Raw genomic sequence first — 24,268 nt, forward strand, 5'->3', positions numbered from 1 at the left:
TACTGCATGAAGAGCAGTGGAACAGCATGGGTGGGAGAAAGTGACTGTGCCTACACACTCCAGCTCAATGGTTCGACTCTCCCAGCTCTGGTGTCCTCACTGAATACATACTTTGTGTGTGGGAACAAGGCCTACACCTGGCTGCCCAAGTCCTGGGCAGGCACCTGCTACATTGCTTGGTTGCTCCCCCCACCTACACAGCCGATGCAAAACACCACATCCAGAAGAGAGGTGTGGCTGATACTGAAGACACAGCTGGCCAAGAATTTGGTGAGGTTGCTAAAGGGTTCCTCCCCATTTGGGGCCCTATGGCCAATAGTCGCAATCTCTGACATCTCACCATGGTGGTAGAGGCCACCATCAACGCAACTGCCGGTGCTCTCAGTAACATCACGGCTGAACTTCAAGCAGACCGCCTCATGACTTTGCAGAACAGAATGGCACTTGACATAGTGCTGGCGGATCGTGGAGGGGTCTGCACATCGATCAAAACAAGCTGTTGCATCTACATCCCCGATTTTGCACTGACAGTCTATCAAGCAATCCAGAAGCTCTACAAGATTGCTTCCGACATCCATCAGGATGAGGGTTCATGGTCCCTGACAGGCTGGTTTTGGAGCATGGTATCTCAGTGGGGATGGAAGATAATGATTTTCATTGCAATCCTTGCTGCCGCATTGTTCTCTTGCTGCCTCTGTGTTCAATGCATGCCGGCGCTGTGTGGGCTCTGTGCCACCTCTTTGGCACACAAACAAGTGAATCCACACCATCACAATGCCATGATGATGATCGAGAAGGAGGTCCAGGAAATGATGGACATTGACCTGGATGACGACTGATTGTTGCCTCTGCATGGCAAAAGGAGGGACTGTTGAACTGCATTTTAAAAACCCACACAACTCCATTTTGTGTTGCCATGCTCTCGGCAACTTGGTGAAGAACTGCTTTCCACGTCCCCGTTGAAACTTGCACGACCCTCCCCGCTCCTTATGGTTGAGCCAATTCTGAGAAGCTGCCTGTGTGCCTCACCCCCCCAGTTGTGTCAAAGACTCAGCTACATCCTGTCCACCATTGGTAACTCAGCCTCTCACAACTCCTGTGCCCCGTGACCACGCCATCTGGTAAAGGAAGCACGAGACTGTGCCCCGTGACCACACCATCCGATCAAGGAAGCACGAGGCTGCAGCCTGTGCCCACACCATTGAGCAAGGGAACACGAGGCTGTGGACATTGTGCAATAAGAGACAGATGTCTCCTGGCCACGATTGCACCACAAGACTGACGAAGAACTTGTCAAATGAAGAACTAAGCAAAATGTGGAACTGTGTATTGTGTAAATGGGCGTGGCTAGCGCTATAAGTATGTGTGTGCTGCAGATTGAAGCAGCAGTCTCCGTAGAATTGTCTTTGTACCATTCTGGGACTTCTGTCCTTAGCTCAACCTAATAAATAACTTACTACCCTCCACGGCTGGTTGTCCTGGTCTCTTTGGTAATGTATGACTTGAACAAGGAGAACCCGTAGATTCTTTTTAAAAAATTTTTTTATTGATTTTCACAATAGCGGAATCTTGACAAAGTTACAAAAAAAGAGAATTCAAGACCCCCCCCCCACCCTCCTCCCGCCTTTCACCATCATTAAAAGCCAGTGGCACAGGTACAAGTAACCAAAGATAAAGGGCACAGAACAAAACTAGAAAGTGTGACAAGAGAATATGCCTAAAAAAAAGGTGTTGTAGATTTCTAGTAACCCTGCTAGATCTCTGGATCCCCTTGCCCTTGTTGATCAATCCATTTGGAGAATGCCCCCCAAACTTCAAGCCCCATCCTCCTTTTCCTTCGTCCTTTCTTAGCATATACAGATTTTTCAAGATGGTATGTAGCAACTAATCTAGCCAGCTATTGTGCGTAGGAGGGGGACTGAGAGTCTAACCATCCGGAGGAAAGACATATCCTCCATACTGCCATTGCAACAAAAATAAGCCCTTCTTCCTTTTCTCTTAAGGAGTCAGATTGTGTTCCCAAAAGAATGGTCGTAGGGTTTAGGAGGATAGATTGGTTTGTTATTTCACAAAGTAAATTCTGTATTCTGAGTAGGGTGGAGTTGATAGTTGGGCATGTTGCGAATATGTGTATAGAGTTCGCCCCTACCTCAGAACAGCGTGAGCATAATGTTCCTCTCCCAGATCCCCATTTTATGATTTTGCTAGGTGTCATATACAAAAAAAATATAGTTTTAAAATGTTGTGCTTGTAGTTTGGCAGAAATAAGGATTTGCTGTGATAGCCGCAGGGAGTTGTAAAATATACTTTGAGGGGAATCAAGTTTAGTATGCCATTTGGAAGCAATAGTTTCTAAATCATAAGGGCTTTCCTTATTTATTAATTGATAAATACTTCCAATACGAGCAGTGGTGATATTACGGAGATTGTTCATAAGCTCAACCTCAGCAAATCCGTTGGCTCCTCCCACTTTCCTGGCAAGGTAGTCATAAATAGCCATGTATTTAAATAGGTCTTGACTTTTTAGTTTAAATCTAGTCTGTAAGGTTGAAAAGGACTCAATCCCCCTGGTTGTTATAAGGTCCCCTAGTTTTGTTATCCCTGCTCTGTGCCATTTGGATAGATAGGATGAACTAAATATAGCAGGTAGGTTGTTGTTATTGATTATAGGGGAATAAAAGTTATATCTACCCATTCCAAAAGTTCTCCGGACGTGGCGAAAAACTTTATAGGAATTCATTCTCGTCTTAAATTTAACGCGATTGTAATATCCATAGGCTGTTTCTCGGACTAAACAGCCCCAGTGCTGTTCCCCTAGCAAGGACCGGAAGGGTGAGGGTAGAGATGGTTCAGCTCCAAAGGTGGATTCTCTTAGTAGAACTGAACTGTATTGAAGGAGTATAGGATGATGTTGGGAAAAGCCCATCCCCCTCTATCCTTCGGTAACGTAAGATGTTTTAATGCACGTCTGGGCTGAGCGTATGCCCAAATGAATTGGGTAAAAATTTGTTGGAATTTAAGTAAATCTTTTTTGCTAAACTCAAGAGGAATACAGCGGAAAAAATAAAGTAACTTGGGAAATTAAGTCATTTTAATGGCGTTGCACCTGCCAACCAGCGTTAAATGTAGATTACCGATTTGTTTAAATGCCTTCTTCGTCTGAACAGCAAGGGGAGCCAGATTAGCTGCAACTATTTCCTCCAGTTTAGGTGATACTAGTACGCCCAGGTATTTGGCCTTTGGTACCACTCTGGCGTCAGCCCGGGTGATTTTGTTATTTACTAGAATCTGTGTTTGCTTTTATTTAGGGCATATCCAGATAATATCCCGAATTTGTGGGCCTCCCTTTCTAGTGCCTGTGTGGAATTGGCAGGGTCTGGAGTAATGATGGCGAGATCGTCAGCATAAGACAGGATTTTACAGCTGTTTTGAAAATATGTTACTGGAGAAATGTTGTGATTTTTCTCTATTTGTTTGATAAGGGGGTCTAGGTAGAGAGCGAACAGTAACGGGGAGCAGGGACAGCCCTGCCTGGTGCCTCGTGAGATTTTAAAGGGCTCCGTCAGATGTCCATTTATGACGACGCTAGCGGTTGGGTTGTGATAGAGTGCCTGCGTCGCCTGCGTGAACCTGCCCCCGAACCCCATACTGTCCATTACCCTCCAAAGAAATCGCCATGAGACCTGGTCAAAGGCCTTTTCGGCGTCGAGTAATATAAGTGACATCGGGTCTCCAGCTACTTGGGCAGCATCAAACAGAGTGATAACTCTCCGGACATGTTCAGTGGTCCCTTTTTTAGGTATAAAACCATGTTGCCATTTTGAAACAAGGGGTTCCACTACTCGAGATATTCTGGAGGCTAATACCTTGGAGAAAATTTTGGAGTCGCAGTTGATAAGGGTTATTGCTCTGTAGGAGCTCATATCTGATGGAGATTTATCCTTTTTTGGAAATATAGAAATTCTAGCACTAGGCCAGGAGACTGGAGGTGAGGCGCCGCTGAAAATGGAAGTAATTACCTCTGTGAATATGACCTTGATTTGGTTGGCAAAGATTTTTAAAAATTCGACGGGGATGCCATCAGGGCCAGAAGCTTTCCCGTCAGGGCGGCTCTTAAAGGCATCCAGGATTTCTTCCCATGTAGGGGTGAGGTCTAGTAGTTCACTATCTTCTGGGCTAAGCTTGCTTAGTTCGACCTCACTGAGATATTCAAGGATCTCTCTGTCTAGAACATCGGCCATGCAGCAGTTTTCTTCCTTATATAGCTTAGCATAAAACTCCTGGAACTCATGCCGAATACAGCTAGGATCAGTGACCTCAATGCCTGAAGAAAGTCTGATTTTGTGAATTTCACTAGAGGTAGTTTGTTGTCTCGTCCTAACAGCTAAGTGATGTCCAATACTGTCACTGCACTCATATGTCTTCTCCCTTGCCGCTGCCCACTTAGCCGCGATTTTTCCCATGAACACCGCCCCTATTTCTGCCCTAGCCAAAATTGCTTCTTGCTGGACTGGCTGACAATCTAGCCCTGCATGAATTGTTTGGGTTAGCTTCATTTCTATTTTTCTTAGTTTTTCTTGGAGATCTTTGACCTGGGCTTTTTCCGCTCTATTTTTTTGGACAGAGAACCTAAGGGTCTCACCTCTAATCCCTGCCTTTAGGGTGTCCCAGACTATCATTTGGGAAGCGGAGCCAATATTTATCTCCAGGAACTCCAGAATCCATCCTTGCATATGATTGATATAGCTAGGATCGTATAATAACGCTTTCTCAAAGCTCCATCTAGAAGCCTCTCTAGATTGCCCAAACTCCCTTATTGTAAGAATGATAGGGTTATGATCGGACATAAAACGGGGTGCAATATCTATAGTAAAACTGGTAGCTAATGATGCAGAAACAAAAAAGTAATCTAGTCTAACCAATACTTGGTGCGGGCCGAATAAAAAGTGTAGCCCGGTAGTGAAGGGTTTTTGCTCGCCCAGCTATCTATCAGTCCATGAGTTTGTATAAGGTTAGATAGAGCTTGAAAGACTTGGGGTTTCCTTCCTTTATACCTCCAGGTTGTATTAGCATCCCAGTTGCCAGGTAGGTGTATATTAAAATCCCCACATAGAACTATCGGGGTGGGCCAGTGTGCTAATTCGCTGGAAACTTGGTTAATAGCCACAGGATCATCAGCATTACTCCTGTATAGTGAGCAAAGAGTAAAAGAGATGTTATTAGGGAGTTGAATCTGAGTAATGGCCCACCTTCCTAATGGATCTGATTTGGTTCGTGGATTACTGATAGCAAATTCTGTCAGTTAAGATTCCGACCCCCTTTGTTTTGTCTCGTTGCGTGGTGGCGCTGACTACTTTAAACCCTAATGTGTTTAGCAGATGTGTTTGGGACTGTTCTACATGGGTTTCCTGTAAACATGATATTTCCCCCAAGTGTTCGCAAGCCCATGGCCACTTTTTGTCTCTTTGACGCGTCGTTCAAGCCACAAACATTGACTGAGACAATTCGTAGTGGATCTAGCCTAGCCATCTAAAGGATATAGCAGTGTCCATCTGGATTCCATAAGAAAAGAAATAAAAAGAAACGAAAACTAGTCAGTAAAGTTTGGTGTCTATGTGTATAGTAAGTACCTGTGTGTGCCTTCTGTAACCCTACCTACCCCTCCCACCCCCCCCAGGGTCCCCCCTCCATCCACCCACCCTCCCCTTTGTGTGAGTAATCAGGCAAAGCCTGAATGATGGTGGTCAGTCATAAGCCACGGCCGCCAGCCACGCCAGGCGCCTGAGAAAGAGTAAACATACTTGACAATAAATTCAAGAGATCGGACATCTATAATTACAGTTATCCCCAGTTCCTTTCGTCCCCTTCTTCCCGCCTTTTCCCCACCAGAGGAGTCAAGTTCTAAGAGGAGGTAAAGGGTGAGGGAGAAAAGAAGAAAAAAAGAAAAGATAGACTAATAATAAGGAGAAAAAAAATAGTATTATACACTTAGGGTGTATGCGTACACAGTCTAGGATGTGTGTCAATGGTTTCCTTTTCTATACCTCTATAGGGTAGGAGATGGCATCAGATTAGCATCAAGTAACTAATTAAATCGTTTTGTCAATTTGCCCCTTTATGTCCTTTCTTTGATCTAATCTCTTCCAAGTACTCTGGCTTTTATCTCAGATGTAAAGACCTTGGTAGTACCATGCAGGATAACCTTCAACCTAGCCGGGTTCATGAGGTACACCTCTGCACCTAGTTGTTGCAAGGGAGAGATCAGCTGCCGCAGATGACATCTATGCTCAACGGTCTGATGGCAGAAATCCGGTTTAGAAAAAAAGGTAATCCCATGAGCCCCTTTTTTTGAGTTGGGGCGAGCCTTGTCGTATACCAATTGTCTCAAGAAAAAGTTGCCAAAGTATACAAGGAAGTGACCTTCAGTCACATTACCGTTCTTGTATTGCTTTTTCAGGAAAAAGGGAAACCTGTGAGCTCGCTGCACTGCACGGTCCCAATCCCATTCAGAATGTCCTGGGAAAGAATCTTGCAGCAATTTGACAATGAACTGTCTAGGGTCTTCCCCCTCCTTTCCTTCTGGAATCACCTGCAGGCGCAGGTTATTCCGACGTTGCCGACATTGTGCAATAAGAGACAGATGTCCCCTGGCCACGATCGCACCACAAGATTGACGAAGAACTTGTCAAATGAGGAACTAAGCAAAATGTGGAACTGTGTATTGTGTAAATGGGCGTGGCTAGCACTATAAGTATGTGTGTGCTGCGGATTGAAGCAGCAGTCTCCTTAGAATTGTCTTTGTACCATTCTGGGACCTCTGTCCTTAGCTCGAGCTAATAAATAACTTACTTCCCTCCACGGCTGGTTGTCCTGGTCTCTTTGGTAATGTATGACTTGAACAAGGAGAACCTGTAGATTCTAAGGTGTGCCCTGCACCACTGGCTTTGACTCTCCTAGTGGGGGAGAGGTCTCCAAAAAGCCGGTTCTACATAGGGCCACAAGAGTCATGGAGTATGATAGTACAGATTGAAGATTACATACCGTCCTATTAGGTTGAGGAAGTATCAGCGTGCGCCATAAGAGATGCCAATTCCATGCAGCTTTGAAAGTGAAGCAGTCAACGCGAGTATAAACGAAAAAATTGAAATTGAAAAGGGACCCAGTAGAGGTGACAGTAAGCGACATGTTGTAAAGGCAAAACGGTTAGACAGTTCTCTACGAAATTAAAGTAAAGGCAGCTAGCAAGTGCGTAAACAAGATAAAAGCATGTGAATTAAAAAGAAATACATGTTATAAGGTGATGTCAGAAAATAACGTGACCATTCCATTCAAATATAAGTGAAAAATGAAAAAAGTGGTCAAAACTACAGCATAGCTGTATACTCAGGTAAATGAATATAACGGCGCAATGAAAGCTACGAGCATAGTTCCAGCACAATGTCAGATAACTCATACAAGGTTACAAGTAGTTAAAGTCCAGACATTTGTTGAGTCCTTTTGGATTCACTGAGTCCAATCTTTTGATCCAATAAACCTCTCCTTGGAGAAGGTATTTTTATTGTTTCTACCTTCTTTGATGGGCACAGTTTCTAAGATAAGAAACCTTAGTTCGCTTATGTAAAGATTGTAGGTATTGAAAAGTACTGCAATGGCTGATTTAGAATTCCTTATACGAATAATGCTTTTATGTTCGGTCAATCTCACTTTCACTTTTCGTTCTGTTTTTACCACGTAAGCAAATCCGCATGGGCATTTTAGTAGATACACTACGTTTTTAGAGTCACAAGTTGCTGTGGTTTTCAATTTTATCTCAGTTCATTGGGTAGGATGTCGAAACGTTGTACCCTTGATCATGCTGTTACAATTGCCACAATTTCAACAAGGTACAGTTCCTTTGTGCATTTGACTAATGTGATCACCTGACTTGGAGAATAATTCCTTCAAATTTCTTGATCTTTGGTATGCAAAAAGGGGTTGATGATTAAATATGACTTTAAATTCTGCTTCTGTTTGCAACATTGGCCAATGCTTTTGGATTATGCTGTGCATGCCCTTTTACCATTGCAGATGGTGCTGCAACCAGCAAGATTATGATGGCAGGTGGACAGCAGTTCGCCTGCCATCATAACAGGGATGGGACCGACCACCAGACGTGCAGCGGTCCCACCGGCCCAATTAAGATGCGGCCGCCATACTGGCGGGCGCATCCTGCCCTTTTACCATTGCAGATGGTGCTGCTGGCTGCAGCACCGTCCCAATGGTGTGCACAGCATTACCCTGCACCACGTGGCAGGCACCAGCCTCCCACCTGTTGCAGGGAACTGCAGGCGGGTGTCATGGGTACCTCCAAAGTGCACCCCCTAACCCCCCCCTAGCCCCGGGGGCCTGCAATGGGCCCCCAAAGCCAATCCCAATCCCGCCAGCCTTTCCATGGCGGCAATGAAGGTCTGTGCGCAACCTACATTATAATATGGCTGTCGGTGCCTGCTACGCACCCCCAACATATTACTGGGCCAACTCCGCCCGGCCGGCAATCATAACGATTGCCGACCAGCGGTAAAGCGGCGAACGAACTATGCGTTCCCTGCGATACTCACCAACATCGTAATATGGCGGGATATTTCTCGTTATGCTGGCGTAAGGTTCACCACCGCCGGCTCGGCGGTGGCGATCGTTACACCATCGTAATGAGCCCCTATATTCTGCTGGATCCAAATCTGCTGACACCAGAGACCTTATGAGCAACTCTGGCAAATCTGTCATTCTGGCAAATTTAAATGATGTAAGTGGCATCCCATCCTCATGTATGAAAAGAGGGCTTACCGTCCCTTGTACCCGGTGGGCCATAAAGGCTTCCAGATTCCCCTACCCACTTGATCAGTCTTAGAACGGGTAATGGTGACCGAGAAGGAGCCCTTAGAACATTGAATATCTGTTCATTGCAGATCACCCCTCATCTTTAGTGTTCCTCGCTACCAGATCACCCACCCTCAATGCCCCATCAAATGCCAGGGAGAATGCTGCCCTAAAAAGGCAAACGTCATAGGATATACTACATACCTTGTCAAGACTGGCCATGATATTTGTCAGTTCGCTGTATCTATGGTGCGCCTATAGTCTTGGCCACAACCCTCTAAGCGCTGCCTCTGTCCCTTCCGTGTAACCAAGCATCTTTGCAAAAAATGTAATTGCCACAGTATCGTATTTTCTAGCGTATTCTGAGGTTCTGTGAATTCTGAGCCCTTGGGTTCCATTTTGTGCATGGCAGCCATTTTGTGGTTGCCCTCACATAGGCCGATGACTTTAGCTGACTCCTGGATGACCTGAGTGAACTGACCCTGTTGCCTGAAGCTGACCTTGTTAGACCAGTTCCTTGCCCAGTAGCTGATCAAGATTAAGGATCAGATCACAGGAGATTGTAAAGTTTGGTATACACATACACACCCCTTATCCTACTTCTCATCTGTTTCTGTTCCTTCTTTTATGGCTTGTTTACGATATGGGTTGTGGTCTTTTATTATGGGTTTGTCCGGCTTATGTAAGAAGGAATGTTGGGCTTTTTGCATGCTTGCAAAAGCTAGGACTGCCCCTTACTTTTGTGCTGAGTTTTGTAACCCTAAGCATATAAAAGGCCTCTGTTCTCTGTATTCCTCAGACTACCTCATTCAGTTGCTACAGCTTCTGTGTGACGTGGCCTCACTTATTAAATTTAATAAAGATGTCTTTTCATATTTCAGCTTCTGTGCCAAGTTCTTCTTTCTATTAGTAAGTATTCCTTGAGAATTAAGATTTTGGTTTCTTCAATAAGACGACTGGGCGTATAAGACGACCCCCTACTTTTCTTGATAAAATGTAGGTTTCGTGCTATACTCGCTGTATAAGACTACCACCTCTTCCAAAGCAGTCCAACGCAGTCATGCATGGCCATTTTGAGAATTTCAGGCGCGCAACACAGTGGGGGCCGCCATCTTAGGTGCTTCAGCGCTGCCCATTATGTTTTCGGACGTCCTGCTGCCTCGTCTGCCTTAATTGGGGAAGTATGCATCAAGCCTTCACCAACCGCAAGCAGGTTCACACTCGCAAGCGGTTGGAGTTGCGTGTGCAGCTGCAGTCTAGGTAGGATTCACGGCGCCATTTGTTCTTGTGTTTTAGTGTCCTCCATATATTGCAGTATTTTACCTCTATTTATTGCAGTATTTTACCTCTATTCACCATCGCTAACTGAGTCAGGAAGGTCCTGTCTGTCATGTCCGGAATCCCCGTAGTACTAGCACCTGGTGGTATAGATCTCTTTACCATGTGAAGCTTTCTGCCGGTTAAAGGACTATATGGCATGACCACTGCAGTGACAGTCTGTAGTTGAGGTTCAAGACATCATCAATTGGCACCTCGGCTGGACGTCTTAGACTACCACCAGGACTCTCTCACGGATGGTGGCCCTTTGGCCATGTGATGCCCATACGTGTAATCAGTTTTCTTCCTCAGGGTAGCATTCACTACTTAATGATTCAGATGTGATGGTGACCATGAAGGGTGACTTAGAATACAACCCAGTCAGGACCAATTAGACAGGGTAACCTCGGAGATGTAGGCTTGGGATCCAAAGTAGGGAACATCAGTAAATCAAAGGCACACATGGCCTGGATTTGAAATAACCAGCCCGAGCACAGCGCCTTTCTTTTACAATGCTAACAGTGCCTATTTATACAGTACTTTGTACACTTTTGTCACCTGGCCACATGTCACTTTTTCCAAATTTGGAACCCAGCGTATAAGACGACCCCCGACTTTCGAGAACATTTTAAAGGGTTAAAAAGTCGTCTTATACGCTGGAAAATACGGTATGTCACTTGGCGTAGGACACAGGTCTCCCTTTTCCCTCTCAAATAACCCTGGAATGAGATTACTGACTCAGGTAAAACCCATCCCCTCAACCCTTTTACTTCCTGGAACCTGCAATATGTGCAGTATGCCCCCTAATAGGCACGCCTTGTCCTGGGCGCTGACTGGCTGACACGAGGTCCGGTAGACTGGGGCACCATGCAGCCATAGTTGCAGAGGGGAACTCCGCTGCATCTGGGTGGTGATAAAAAAACGGATGCATTATTTAATACACCCAGCACGTGTTTCGATCTGCAGTCAACATTTAAACTTGAGTATAGCAGTATGATTTCTTCCAATAATCGCAAGATTATTTTACACTTGGCAGCTTAATGGTTAACGCACTCCACCACTGTCAATTAATCAGACCAGAATACCACTGATTCATTGCAGAACTGTTCTGGCCATATCGTGAGAGCCACCAAAATGGGAAAGAGCTCAAGGATTACGTCAACGACATGTCAGATGTGGTGGTCAACGATTGCTCATTGGAGATGTTGGCTTACGCTGCTGCACTCTCGTTCATGGACGAGTGACAAGGTACCTGCAGCCACAACTGGATGTGACACATTGCACGTGTCCTGACACCTGGTTGCATGTTGGGAATCTGGTCACATGTCCCAACACGAGAGTGGAATTGGCTGCATTGGCCTGGACTCATGATCCAGGCGTGGACAACTAAGGCAGGTTGGCACTGACTTGTGTTGGTGATGGACTCCCCCGAGGTGGACATGGGAGATTTCCTACGTTCCTCATTCAGGCATGCTGCTGCATTGGTCTGCATATCCTGGCATTTTTTGGGGCCATACTGACACGCACTTGTTGATAAAGTTTCTGCACTTTCACTTGTCTCCAACTGTGTTGTGTCTTGATTTGTATGCCAATGTGTGTGTGTCACAGACTCTCTGGCTCCCTGCCATACGTGCATTGCTACCCCATCAGGACTGTGGGTTTGTACTTGTGCATTATAATGTCCCTGTTTCGTGCTGTGCCTGATGCATATGGCCGTTTACTGGCCACAGGCGGGTGCACTTGTGTCATGTGTTCGGTTGTGCAAATGTTGGTGTTTGTACCACATTGTGTTCGATGTTGGGGTGCTCTGCTTCCTATGTGTGTGTACTGCATTGTGTGAGATGTCCCTTCAGCTCTGATTTGGCTCACCCTTCTCCCTTTCAGGCAGTGTGATTTTCACTTCTGTGCTTGTTCAGTGTTCTGATATTGCTGGGTTGTGTGACTTGTGCTCTTGGTTGGTGTTGTTACTCTTGGGCATGGTTTGTCTGCAGTTGTGCTGTGCTTAATTGTGCATGTTTGCCATTGTGCCCATCTCCCCCAGTCTCTGCTGGTTCCTCTACCTGTTGCTGTTGTGTCTGTTGTTTTGGGCAGTTTTTGGTCCCCGAGTCCTGCCACCATCTCCAGACTGATGTGGTGGACTCCATTTGCCTCATCTCATCTACCTCCTGGTGTGGCGCTGTACTCCCACCTCCGGTGTGCATTGCTGCCTTCTTGTTGTTGGCGTGTTTTTGCTTGTTTGTGTGTTTTGTATCATTCCGGATGTTCTGGTTTTCTTCCATTATCCTCCTCGCTCCAGGCTGCATTCACCTTGTCCAAGATGGCCTGCCATGTACAATGTTTTTTTGGCAATGGGGCTTGTGGGGTTGCATACTGGCTCAGGTTGCCTCCATTGTGCAAGTATGGAAAGAACTCCTTCAGGAGTACTTTTGCAGTCGCTATAGCTGTATCTTCTTTCGTGGGATAGGCCTAAACCCATTTACTGAATGCACAACCAACCACTAACACATATTTCAAATTGTTGACTCGATCCATTTCTATATAATCTATCTGAAGGACCTCAAAAGGGAAAGTGGGAGGTGCAAAATTACCAGGTGGCATAGGGGTACCTTTTCCAGGATTGTGCATCATACACACCATACAATATTTGACCAAATGAGAGGCAGTCTTTGGGATATTATCATTTTGCTATACAGGTCTAACAATTTACAAATACCTTTAGCACTGATATGAGCTGGCCCGTGCACCATGGTGACTACGGGAAGAACATATGCATCGGGTAGCATCCATCTCTGTTTCCCTGACTTATCAGTCCAACTGATTCCCTGACTTATCAGTCCAACACTCCTCCACATCCAAACGTACTGTGCTTTCCTGCCATATTGCTAATTCCCCAATCGTTGCCTCACTCTGTATGTCCTTGACATTCTCCAGTGTATGCTCAAACAGGGTGACCTCGGGTACCCACTTAGCGGGACCTGCTACAAACATCCTTTTCATCTTCGTTTGGGCTGTCTCCTTAGCTGTCCGATCTGCGAAGGCATTCTCCTTACCTACATCGTCAGTAGTTTTCTTGTGGGCGCTGCACTTTACTATCGCTAATTTCTTGGGGAGCTTCAAAGCCGACAAAAGCCTATGTATAAGGGGGCCAGGCTGCATCTTCATCCCATGGGAAGTGAGAAACCCTTTCTCTGCCCAGAGCCCTCCAAAATGATGGGTGACTTCGAAGGCATACTGACTGTCAGTAAAGATATTGATAGCCACTCCCTCACTCAACTCACAGGCTCGAATAAGGCCAACAAGCCCTGCAGCTTGGGCCAACTGATATCGAACTTGTGACGTCTCAACTACTGTGCACAGTGTTGTTATCGTGTATGCAACTGTTGTAGTGCCATCTGGTAACTTAAAAAAGAGTCATCAACATATAGTTCCCCTTGGGGGTCAGATAGGGAACAGTCAGATCTACCCGTCCTCTCGTCTCTTCCTCTGTCCGGAAGATACAATCAAGTATGTCAATTTCCTCACTCTCAGAAGGGAGGGGTAGCAACGTCACTGGGTTCAGAGTGGCCCATCTTTTGATCGTGACATGTGGTGCAAAGATAGTTCGCTCATAACCGGTCAGATGTGCACTGGTGAGGTGCTGCGTCTTGGGTTTATTCAAAAAGGTATCCACAGCATGGAGCACCATGACTGTGAGGTCAGTATCAAGTACGAGCCCAGCCAATTGCTTTATGGAGACGGCCACAGTCTCAACCGCTCTTAGACAGCTCAAGAGGGCTCTTGCGACAGGGTAAAGAAGAACAGAAAAATAAGCACACAGCCGTTGCTTACCTCCAAAAACCTGTGTTAAGACAGAAAGCGCACAGCCAGCCATCTTGTGTACGTACAGCACGAACGGCTTTGCATAGTCAGGCGTACCAAGCAGAGGTGCAGAGCAAAGCGCAACTTTAATTGCTCAAAAGACTGCTAACATTCAGGCTTCTAAGGCAAAGATTCATGCACATCTTTAGTGGTTAGCGCAAGCAGGGGGTTTGTTAGTAACAAGTAGTTAGGGATCCATTGGCGACAATAGGAAGTAATACCAATAAAAGCATGCACATCCCTCTGAGTTTTAGGGATAGGCCTTTTAACAATGATACTGAGCGCTCAGGGGTCAATCCCCTACCCTCCTTCGACAGTAGATGACCTCCTGTCGACAATATTGAAATTTGCAAAGGGACATTTTATGTCTGTGGTGTGCCAAATGCAACAACAGTTTAACCGTACTGTCTTTGCAACCCTTTTCAGTGTCAGAAGCAATGAGAAGGTCATCTACATATTGGAGCAATACATTACCTAAGGGAAGCGCGAGGGAGTCCAATTTGTCTTTTAAAGCTTGACTATATATATTAGGGCTCTCAGTATCGCCCTGAGGAGCTCAACAGAATCTAAAGCTTCTGCCAGCCAGTGTAAAACCGAACAAGTACCTGCTATCTGGATCGATCGGAATACTGAAGAATGCATTTTTTAGATCAATGACACAGAAGAATTTAGCAGTAGAAGGAATCATCGTCAAAAGGGCAGTAATGTCAGGGACCACCGGGAACTGAGGAACTACTATTTTACTAATTTCGTCAATAACAAAACGATAAACATCTGGATGATCATCAGAGGAGCCTGAAGGTGCCCTCTTAAGAATGGGAAGAATAGGGGTATTACACACATTCGCAATCATCTCTTCGATAACTCCTAACTTAATCAAGTCTTGTATAATTTGCAACAAGGCTTGCTCCCCTGCTTGGGGTATCTTGTACTGAAGAATATGAGGCAAAATGGCATTGTCTTTAATTTTGATGGAAACTGGGGGTATCTGCAATAGTCCTATGTCCGTGTCACCCGTTGCCCACAACGTGGGCGGCACGTCCTTAAATTCAACAGGGAGGAGCGCATCTTTGGACAGACACTGCTTAGTGCTGACCACATTCGGGCCCATGGTCATGTAAACGCCTTCCCGGGGAACAATAGATGGTAGCATTCAACTTCTTTAATAAATCTAAGCCTATAATATTTTCTCTGAAATTAGATCTCAACAAAAAATGGAGATTCCACAGTAAAAGGAACTATAGTCAGCGTAAAAGGTTTGGAAATGGAGCTCACACCTGGTACACCAAAAAATCCTACCGAAACATTATGGCAGACAGAGTTTCCCCGGGGACCAGCGAATGAGAAATAAAGCTATTCATTGCACCTGTATCCACCCACAATTCCCTAGCTGAGCCATGCAAATCTACAGTAACGTAAGGACTGCCCAGATCTACAGGTATCTGGACTGGTCCCTCACTCTGTCCCTGGCTGTCCTAGCTGTGAGACATTCCCATCACCTTGTCAATATCATAGTCATCATGATAATACTGTCAGCCCCTGTTGTCATCAAAGTAGTTACTGTTAGGACGATCATGTGAGGTTGCGCCATGCTGAGCTCTGTCCTGTCCACTAGCTCCACGACCCTGTCACAAGAACCTCGTCCTCTAGGGGTCTCAACTTTCTGCAACAACACCGGACACTTGCTATACCAGTGTCCCTCCTCTTTACAATACGCACACTGATTCGGCCCTATAGGCCCTATAGGCGTAGTATTCTGGTTAGTACGCAGAAGCTGCCGGTCCGAACCACCTCGTCCTCTACCATTCCCACTAGAAGCCTGCTGCAACAACACCTTCGTCTTCAAATCTTTATGCATTTTCTCCGTCTTCTCCTTGTTCTCATTTTCCCTATGCTCATAGGGAGAAGAAGTGGACCAAGTACTTTCAGAAGCCTGCAACCGAGTCGTGATCTCCGAAAGCAAATTCGACACAAACCTATCAACAAACAAAAGGACACCTCCATCAACAGACAAATCCTGCCCACTGTAGTCCAGAAATACTCCTTCAAACCGAGTGAAAAAATCTGACACACTCTCGTCTTTCTTCTGACTACAAGCTGAGAGCTTGTCCCAATCTACCTTTCTGGGCGGGATGAAAGAATGCATATAAGTAATAATACGGCCTGGCAAGGCAAGTATCTCTGCTCTAGGCTTCTCACGAGGCTTCCTCTCTTGATCCCATGCCTTTATTTGATCCCAAGCACCCCCCAATTCTGCAACATGATCTTGCTTGTGCACTTGTCTCTAAATATCAACCGAAACCAACAAGCCACAGAACATTTCAATATCCACAAGAGTCATAACGGTTGAGGATGCAACCTCAGTCAATTCTTTATACTATGCTGTTGGGTTTTTCCTAAGGTCAGGCAATTGAGACATAAGGGATAAAACTTCACTCCTTTTCCAAGGAGTGTAAACCCACTGTTCTTGGAACCGGGCCGCTACTTGTGGTCTAGTAACAACATTATGCTGATCCCGAAGCTCTGGTATTTCAGGGTGGTATACGGGATGGACTTCCCTCATCGGAAACTGGGATACTGTCTTCGGGCTCTTCTTAAGCAGCCTACTTCGATAAGCGACCAGCGTCCCTACATTACTAAAAACCTCACCAGGTGCCATACCAGCAGCATATATACATGATCCCTAATATCATAAGTAATCTGGGGTGCTACATCATTGAAACACTGTTCCCACAGTCTAATCAAAGTTGCAGACATATGCTTAAGGGCATGCTGCTGCACAAATAGCAGATAATCTTTCATCATACTCCACACATCTTCCACACTGTAAATGGGGTTACAAGCCCACTGGGCAGCCTGATTGGCTACCACCCTTTTCTCTTAATCTGCCACATCAGATTGTATCAATATCCGCCCAAGTCATTCCCTAGCAGTCGCCCAGTCCTCATCCCCTGGTACACATACCGGGGTTCCACTACTCAATAACGTTGGGGGATGAAGAAACAGGGGAGGAGTAGCAACAGAAGTAACAGACGCTGCCGGCTGCGATGCAGGTGTAAGGGCTGGCGAGAGAAATGCCGAAACTATAGGCGTAGCAGGGAGACTGGCAATCATCGTAGCTGCAGAAGGTGAAGTCAAAGAAAGGGCAGGAGGTGCTGTGGCCGAAAAAGCTTGATCAACAACAGAAGAAACAGGAGCAGCAGAGACAGAAGGAACAGATGACTGAAGCTGTGGCATGGCATGGTATATTATCTGCGGGCGTATGGAGGTCGAGTCCACAAATGTATCATTTTCTTCTCAAGCAACATAAGATTTTTAACATTGTAATTGAAATCTCCTATCCGCACACTCTATCCCTTTTTCTATTTTCTCTCTATCATGCCCTACAGCTTTCTGAGTCAATGTCTGCATTCTCCACCTCCGGGCCTCTTTCTCTGCTTTCATTAGTCTCTGTTTAGCCTCTTTTTGCCATGTTCTGAAGGAATCAAACATCGACTGCCTACTCCTTTTTGCAAACAATTTATCATTTAGAAAAATAATTTTCTGTTCCTCAAAAGTGCCTGTCAATGGCCACTGCAACTCAGCATTGTCCCTCCTATATTTGTGCCATAACATACTAAACATAATAGGGCCAAGGCCATGTTTTACGTACATATCGAAATTTGTAGTGCCTTCTGGAGGCGCTGGCTGACTTTCTTCCAATCGAACATCAGCAGAACAACGACAGCCCAAACAAAACACTTTACAAAGACACTGCATTTTTCAAAAGAAAGCACGTTCACTATTTATGCCGAGAAGATATTTGCAAATATCCTTACTAAAGTCCGTTCTCAAATCTCATCAAATACAAATCAAAAATAGTACCATACTCATAAAGAACTCAAACAAATTCAAGCGATTGTCCAAAGACGGTCTTCAGGCCGTATCAAATACAAATCAAAATGGCGCCATATCCACAAAGAACCAAAGCAAACTCACCTGGTGCACACAGGTTAAACAAATCTATTTCCACTGCCGACTCGTCGGACCAAATGGTCAGATCCAAGGGTTTCACCATTCAGGACCCCAGTCGGGATGATCACTGAGCGAGGCACCGCCCGGTCAGACAGACGGGGTAGCTGCGAGTACCAGACTCTCTCGTGCAGGGATCCCCGGTCTCCCCGTCCGACCCGACGTGGCCCGACCTCCTCACCCGTCTGCGGGCAAGGATGGGTCACCCGATGGAGTACCTGTTCGGGCACCAAATGAAGGAAATGGCCCGTTTAGGGTCACTCGGGTCACTCGCGACCACCTCTCAGCCTTCCATATAAATGAAGAGTCAGTCAGACAGTAGAGAATACAAACCGCTATGAGATGCAGTCTTTAAAGCGGAGCTGCGCACAGCGAAAGTGAATACTTTGCTCACAACACAGGGTCGGTTTCAACACAGGGTGTCCTGTGGGAGGCCTTTAAAGAGTGTATCAGGGGGGTAAGCAACTCAGTTCACACAGGGGTTATAAGGGCCCTGAGACAAAGCCTTGCTAGACTGAAGGAAGAGCTTGCTAACCTAGATAGAGAGAACATGGCAGGGAGGTCCCGGGACAGTTCAACTTATATGAACCGCAGGACGGAACTACTAGCAGAGTACACTGAAGTGGCAGTGTTGGAAGCTCACTATTTGGGGAAATATGCGAAGGCAGAAGGTATGGGGAAGGGGAGCGGCCAGGTCGCACTCTTGCGCGACTACTCCGGCCACATTATAGGCAGAGTTATAAAACCAAATTGCAGGGGCAGGATGGAACGGCGTTTGTGGGAACACCGCTATTGGGCAGACAGTACTGCAATATTACATGGACCTATACACTGCAAGAGCAACTAATAACCTAGATGAGATCAAGGAGTATTTTAAGCAAACCTTTCTCTGCCGAAGAGATAGAACAAGTCATTGAGGATATGAATGGCTCCAAGGCGCCTGGCCACGGTGGTTTTTATGGCGCCTTCTACAAGACCTATAAGAGCCTATTGACCCTCACCTCCTAGAGGTATATAGCAGAAGCCTTAGAAGAATAAATACTCCCTCCTTTGTTTAGAGAGGCAGTCTTTATCCTGTTACCGAAACCTGGTAAATTTCCCGAAAAGTGCGGTTCATACCAACCACTTTCACTGCTTAATTTTGATTATAAAATATTAGCAAAGATGCTGGTGACTAGACTGCCCCTTCTTATGGAGCAGATCATAGCACCAGCGCAAACTGGATTTATAAGGCATAGGTCTACAGCATTAAACTTAAGGACCTTCTTTTCAGTAGTTAATAAAATAAACCCGGCTACTCCCACTGTGGCAGCCTTTTTAGATGCCGAGAAGGCGTTTGACTCTATGAGTGGCCCTTCCTACATGCCGTACTGGCTAAGATGGGTGCCCCGAAAGGCTTTGTAGCCTTGATTAGACTAATGTATACTGCACCATCAGCCGGTATCCTATTTAACAGCACAATAACGGAGGCCTTCTCCATTACCAGAGGCACCAGGCAGGGATGCCCAATGTCCCAGTCACTTTTTATAATTGCAATAGACCCGCTCATATGCTATTTCCAGAAGGACCTCTTGCACAGACATCTTCAGTTTAAACATGGTCCGGTGTTAGTGACTCTGAATGCGGATGACGTGGTGCCAATCACTGACAAGATATGGAAAAGATGCTGCATGCAAACTAAACTTATTTCGTGTAATCACAGACACAAATTACTTCATTTTAAGAAACTAAGACTGGCTTATGTAACACCACAGCAGATGGCCCGGATAAATAGAGCTAAATTTGCACGATGCTCCACAAGCAACACACATGCGGCCACTTGTATACATATGACATGGACGTGTAACACAATAGCTACCTACTGAAAAGACATATTTAGTGCAGTACAGCAGATGACTGAGCTGCAACTCACCCTTTCTCTACTGTTAGCATTACTGGGATTTGTGGACATGTTGCCCAAAAGTAACAGCAGATTTGTAGCAGTGGCAATGCTCCTAGCGAAATGCGAAATTGTTTCTCGCTGGGGCACCAGACAGAAGCCCACAGTTAAAGGATGGGTCAAGAGTATTTTATATTGCGATGCCACAAATGAACTATACGCTGACTACAACCACCAACATGACGCCCAAAAGACATATGGCAGCCTCTAAGGGAATACTTTCGACAGCAAGAAGAACGTGACACACAGCCTAATCTGGGGAGGCAGACTGCAGAGCAGGATTCACAAGAAAAGGAGTGAAAACTCTAGGAACTACATTAGTGAGCTGTGCCAAACAGGCTGAGTTGGGACTCGCGACTAGATGTAATCGGCAGGGGAGCTAAATAGGGGATAACAAAGGTAACATGCATATGTTTTACACTGTAACAGCAAAGTGATGATTGTCAAATGAGCCAAACAAAGCGCCGATTGTGGATTTGAGGGAGAAATGCAACTGTATTTCAATGTCCTTTTTTTGGGTACTGTTTAACAAAAATGATAAATAACGTTTCTTTTTAAAAACTGTATCTGACGGAAACGTTGATTACGTGGGATGCGGGAGGGGCCCTCCAGGGCAGTTGTCTATTAGAACTCAGAGAAGATACATCCCAAATCCCCTTCCCACTATAACTCTAAGGGGCTCAGAGAGGCTGCAGCATGCTGACCACGTGACGCTGTGAACCATTTTATCAGATGACCCCTGTTGGACCTAGATTACCCAAGCCTACATATGGTAGCTTGGCACAGTAGTGGTCTACAGCTAACTCCAAGCGTTGGCTAAGTACTTACAATTCTTACCCACAGTAACACAGTGATGAACCACTAAAATAAAGACACAACACCTCTGTTTGGAAAAATACCGTTACCTTTTATAAAAATAATATGCTCTTCTTGTTATGCTTTTTAGTCAGGGATAAAAGACAATCAAATTACACATCTACATGAAATTTAAATCACTCTTCAATATTTTTCCTGCTCAGACTTTGAGAATTAAAGGTACATTTAGGTTCTGTAGTTATTTAGGACACAAGACACTTCACTAATAATTTTACAGGAAGGCAAAATACAAACTGGCAGAGTAATATATGTTTAAAGACACATTTGCAGGTACATTACCCCACAGCTCTTAAGCACTTTTCAGCCCCACTGAATGACCTGGTTGTAGAACCTCACAGCATTACCCACCAGTAATGTGGCTAGAAGGAAAGACACAATAATATTAGCAAGGTACACCTAACTGGTAGAGGATCTACTCCCTCTGCTACAAAAGCTCTGTAAGGGCTTTAGCCCAGGAACCCTGTGGTTCCCTTTACCACTTTCACTTCTCTCCCCCTTACACAGTTAATGGAAAGGTTTGACTCTTTATTGGCCAGTTCACTAGCTTGTTTTCCCTTCAAGTAGGCTTTGCACTGTTCAGTTACTTGTTGGGGTTCCCTCCCCACTGTCTGGCTCCTTCGGCATTCAACACTGCCGACTCCCGCTTCCCCCTCCACTACCCGGCTTACTTGTGGGGCTTGAGGAGCTTTCACTGATCCAGGCGCGCCCCCACTGTGTAGCGCTGGGCTGAAGGGTCCGGGTTGGTAGTCAGCGCGTTGCACTGACTCTGGTGACTGGGGCTTGAAGGGGCAGTGCGCGCTTCTCTCTACCCGTTGTGCCTCCGCTTTTCAACGCTGGCGGTGGGGAGGGGGCCTCGCTGCCGATCGGCGCCTTCGCTTCTTGCTCTCCTGGTGAGAGGCTGTCCCGCCGGATCTCCTCCGCTTCTTCCGTGAGGAGTCGACACTCCACTGGGCGTGCGCGACGCTCTCCTGAACTCTGCCTCCCACGTCGCTCTACTCCTCGGCGCCTGCGCGGACCTCGCCTCTCGAGGTAGACGCTACTCTCCTGGGCCTGCTCGAACCTAGGCCCCTCCTGCCTCACCACAGCGTCTAGCTGCGGGACATGCGCGGACGCGCCTCCTCCTTCACTTGATGCGGCCGGTGCCCCTGGGGTCCCGATGCCGGTCGGAACAGCGCCGCTGCTTCCCTTCAGTCCCTCTTCACCTTGGCCTCACAGGAAGGATGTCCCCACACGGCGCCCTCGCTCCTCAGGTCGCCAGGGTGCCACAGTTCCCCAACTTCACCAAGGCGCTTCAAGGGGTTCACCACTGACTCGACACCCTGGTAGGTGCAGCGCTGGGCAGGGAATATGGGATTAGGTTTCAGAAGGAAGGTCCTGTCAGTTTTTACAGGAATGCTGATTAAGAAGAGTCTTTCTTCTCACGTAGCTCGACTTCCTTAGCAATAGTTGATGTCTTGGGAGAGGGATCGGTCAAAGGCTGAAGGGGGAACAATCCTCTGAAGTAACTGTCAGCCTCAGTGACAAACTAGCTGCTCTCAGTGTGTCCACCTCCTCTCACCACTGCCTCACTCCTCTACTCTGGTCAGCACAAAATGGCTGCTGGTCACTGGCCTTATATAGGTTGGCCTCAGACCTGCAGAAGTCTCTAGTAGATTCTAGAAAGTTCCTTAATGCTATCCTATGGGCCTATCCTCCAGTAGTGTCCGTTATGACAGTTGGTGGACACCATTTTAGGTCCCTGGAGATCCCTAAGGTTTCAAGGGGGTGACTAGGCCTCACAAGTGATGAGGGAAAAATGGCGTCATCGCCAAGGAACACCTAGCCCCCTGACAGCATAAAAAAACCTCCTGATGGACACATGTAAAATAAAAAATAGAAAGTCTGGGAGGCTAAGGGGGACAAAAATAAATCATGGTGGTTAGAGTCTTCCCAGAAACAGACAGGTCTAACACGCGTCCCCCCCAGCTGAAAGTGGGGAGAACTACCCAACCCCTTGGGAGTCCTCATCACTAAGGCGGAAATACCTGGATAGACCGTCTGCATTGGCATGGTCTGCCCCAGGTCGGTGTTCCACCCTAAAGTCCATTCCCTGTAGGGAGATGGACCACCTTAGCAACTTGGGATTCTCCCCCTTCATTTGCATCAGCCAACGAAGGGGGCGATGGTCAGTCTGAACTAGGAAGTGCGAACCAAACAGGTATGGACGTAGCTTCTTCAGAGCCCAAACCACCGCAAAGGCTTCTCTCTCAATTGTACTCCACCTCCTTTCCCGGGGGAGTAGTCTCCTGGACAGGAAGACCACGGGTTGATCCAAGCCCTCATCATTTAGCTGCGATAACACTGCCCCAATGCCATGTTCTGACGCATCTGTTTGGACAATGAATTCTCTAGCAAAATCAGGGGCCTTGAGAATGGGAGCGGAACACAATGCTTGTTTCAAGGTCAGGAAGGCTCGCTGGCAAGCCTCCGTCCAGACTACCCGTCGGGGTTGCTTCTTGGAAGTAAGCTCAGTGAGAGGGGCCACGATAGTGCCATACCCCTTCACGAAGCGACGGTAATATCCAGTGAGGCCCAGGAAGGCTCGGACCTCTGTTTGAGTCTTGGGGGGCTCCCAGGCGATGATAGCCTCAATCTTTGCCTGGAGGGGCTGCACCGTCCCTCTGCCCACCAAGTGACCTAGGTACACCACCGACCCCTGGCCGATCTGACACTTGCTGGCCTTGATTGTCAATCCAGCCTGTTGCAGGGCATGCAGAACAGCTTGCAGATGCTGCAAATGGTCCTCCCAGCTGCTACTGAAGACAGCAATGTCGTCCAGGTATGCAGCAGAAAAAGCTTCCATTCCAGAAAGGACCCTGTTCACCAGCCGCTGAAAAGTGGCAGGGGCATTCTTGAGCCCAAAGGGCATCACGCGAAATTGGTAGTGTCCCTCAGGTGTAGAGAAGGCTGACCTTTCCTTCGCCTCCTCTGTAAGGGAAATCTGCCAGTACCCTGAAGTTAGGTCAAAGGTACTTAAGTATTGAGCAGCTCCCAGCCGGTCAATCAGCTCATCCGCCCGTGGGATAGGATGGGCATCAGTTTTGGTTACTGAGTTCAAGCCTCGGTAGTCCACACAGAATCTCAATTCCGGTGTGGTGCCTGGTGGGGCAGCCTTTGGTACCAATACCACCGGGCTAGACCAAGGGCTTCCAGAAGGTTCAATCACTCCCAGCTCCAGCATCTTGGCGACTTCACTCTTGATGCTAGCCTTCACCTTGTCCGACAGCCGGTAGATCTTAGACTTCACAGGTGGGCTGTCTCCTGTGTCCACGTCATGGGTACACAGGTGGGTCCTACCCGGGACAAGGGAGAACAGAGAAGAAAATTGCTCCAGGACCTGGCGGCAATCACTCTGCTGTTCAGGAGTTAGGG

The sequence above is a fragment of the Lissotriton vulgaris genome, chromosome 5 (genome assembly GCF_964263255.1).
Source record: "Lissotriton vulgaris chromosome 5, aLisVul1.2, whole genome shotgun sequence".
Lineage (NCBI taxonomy): Eukaryota > Metazoa > Chordata > Amphibia > Caudata > Salamandridae > Lissotriton > Lissotriton vulgaris.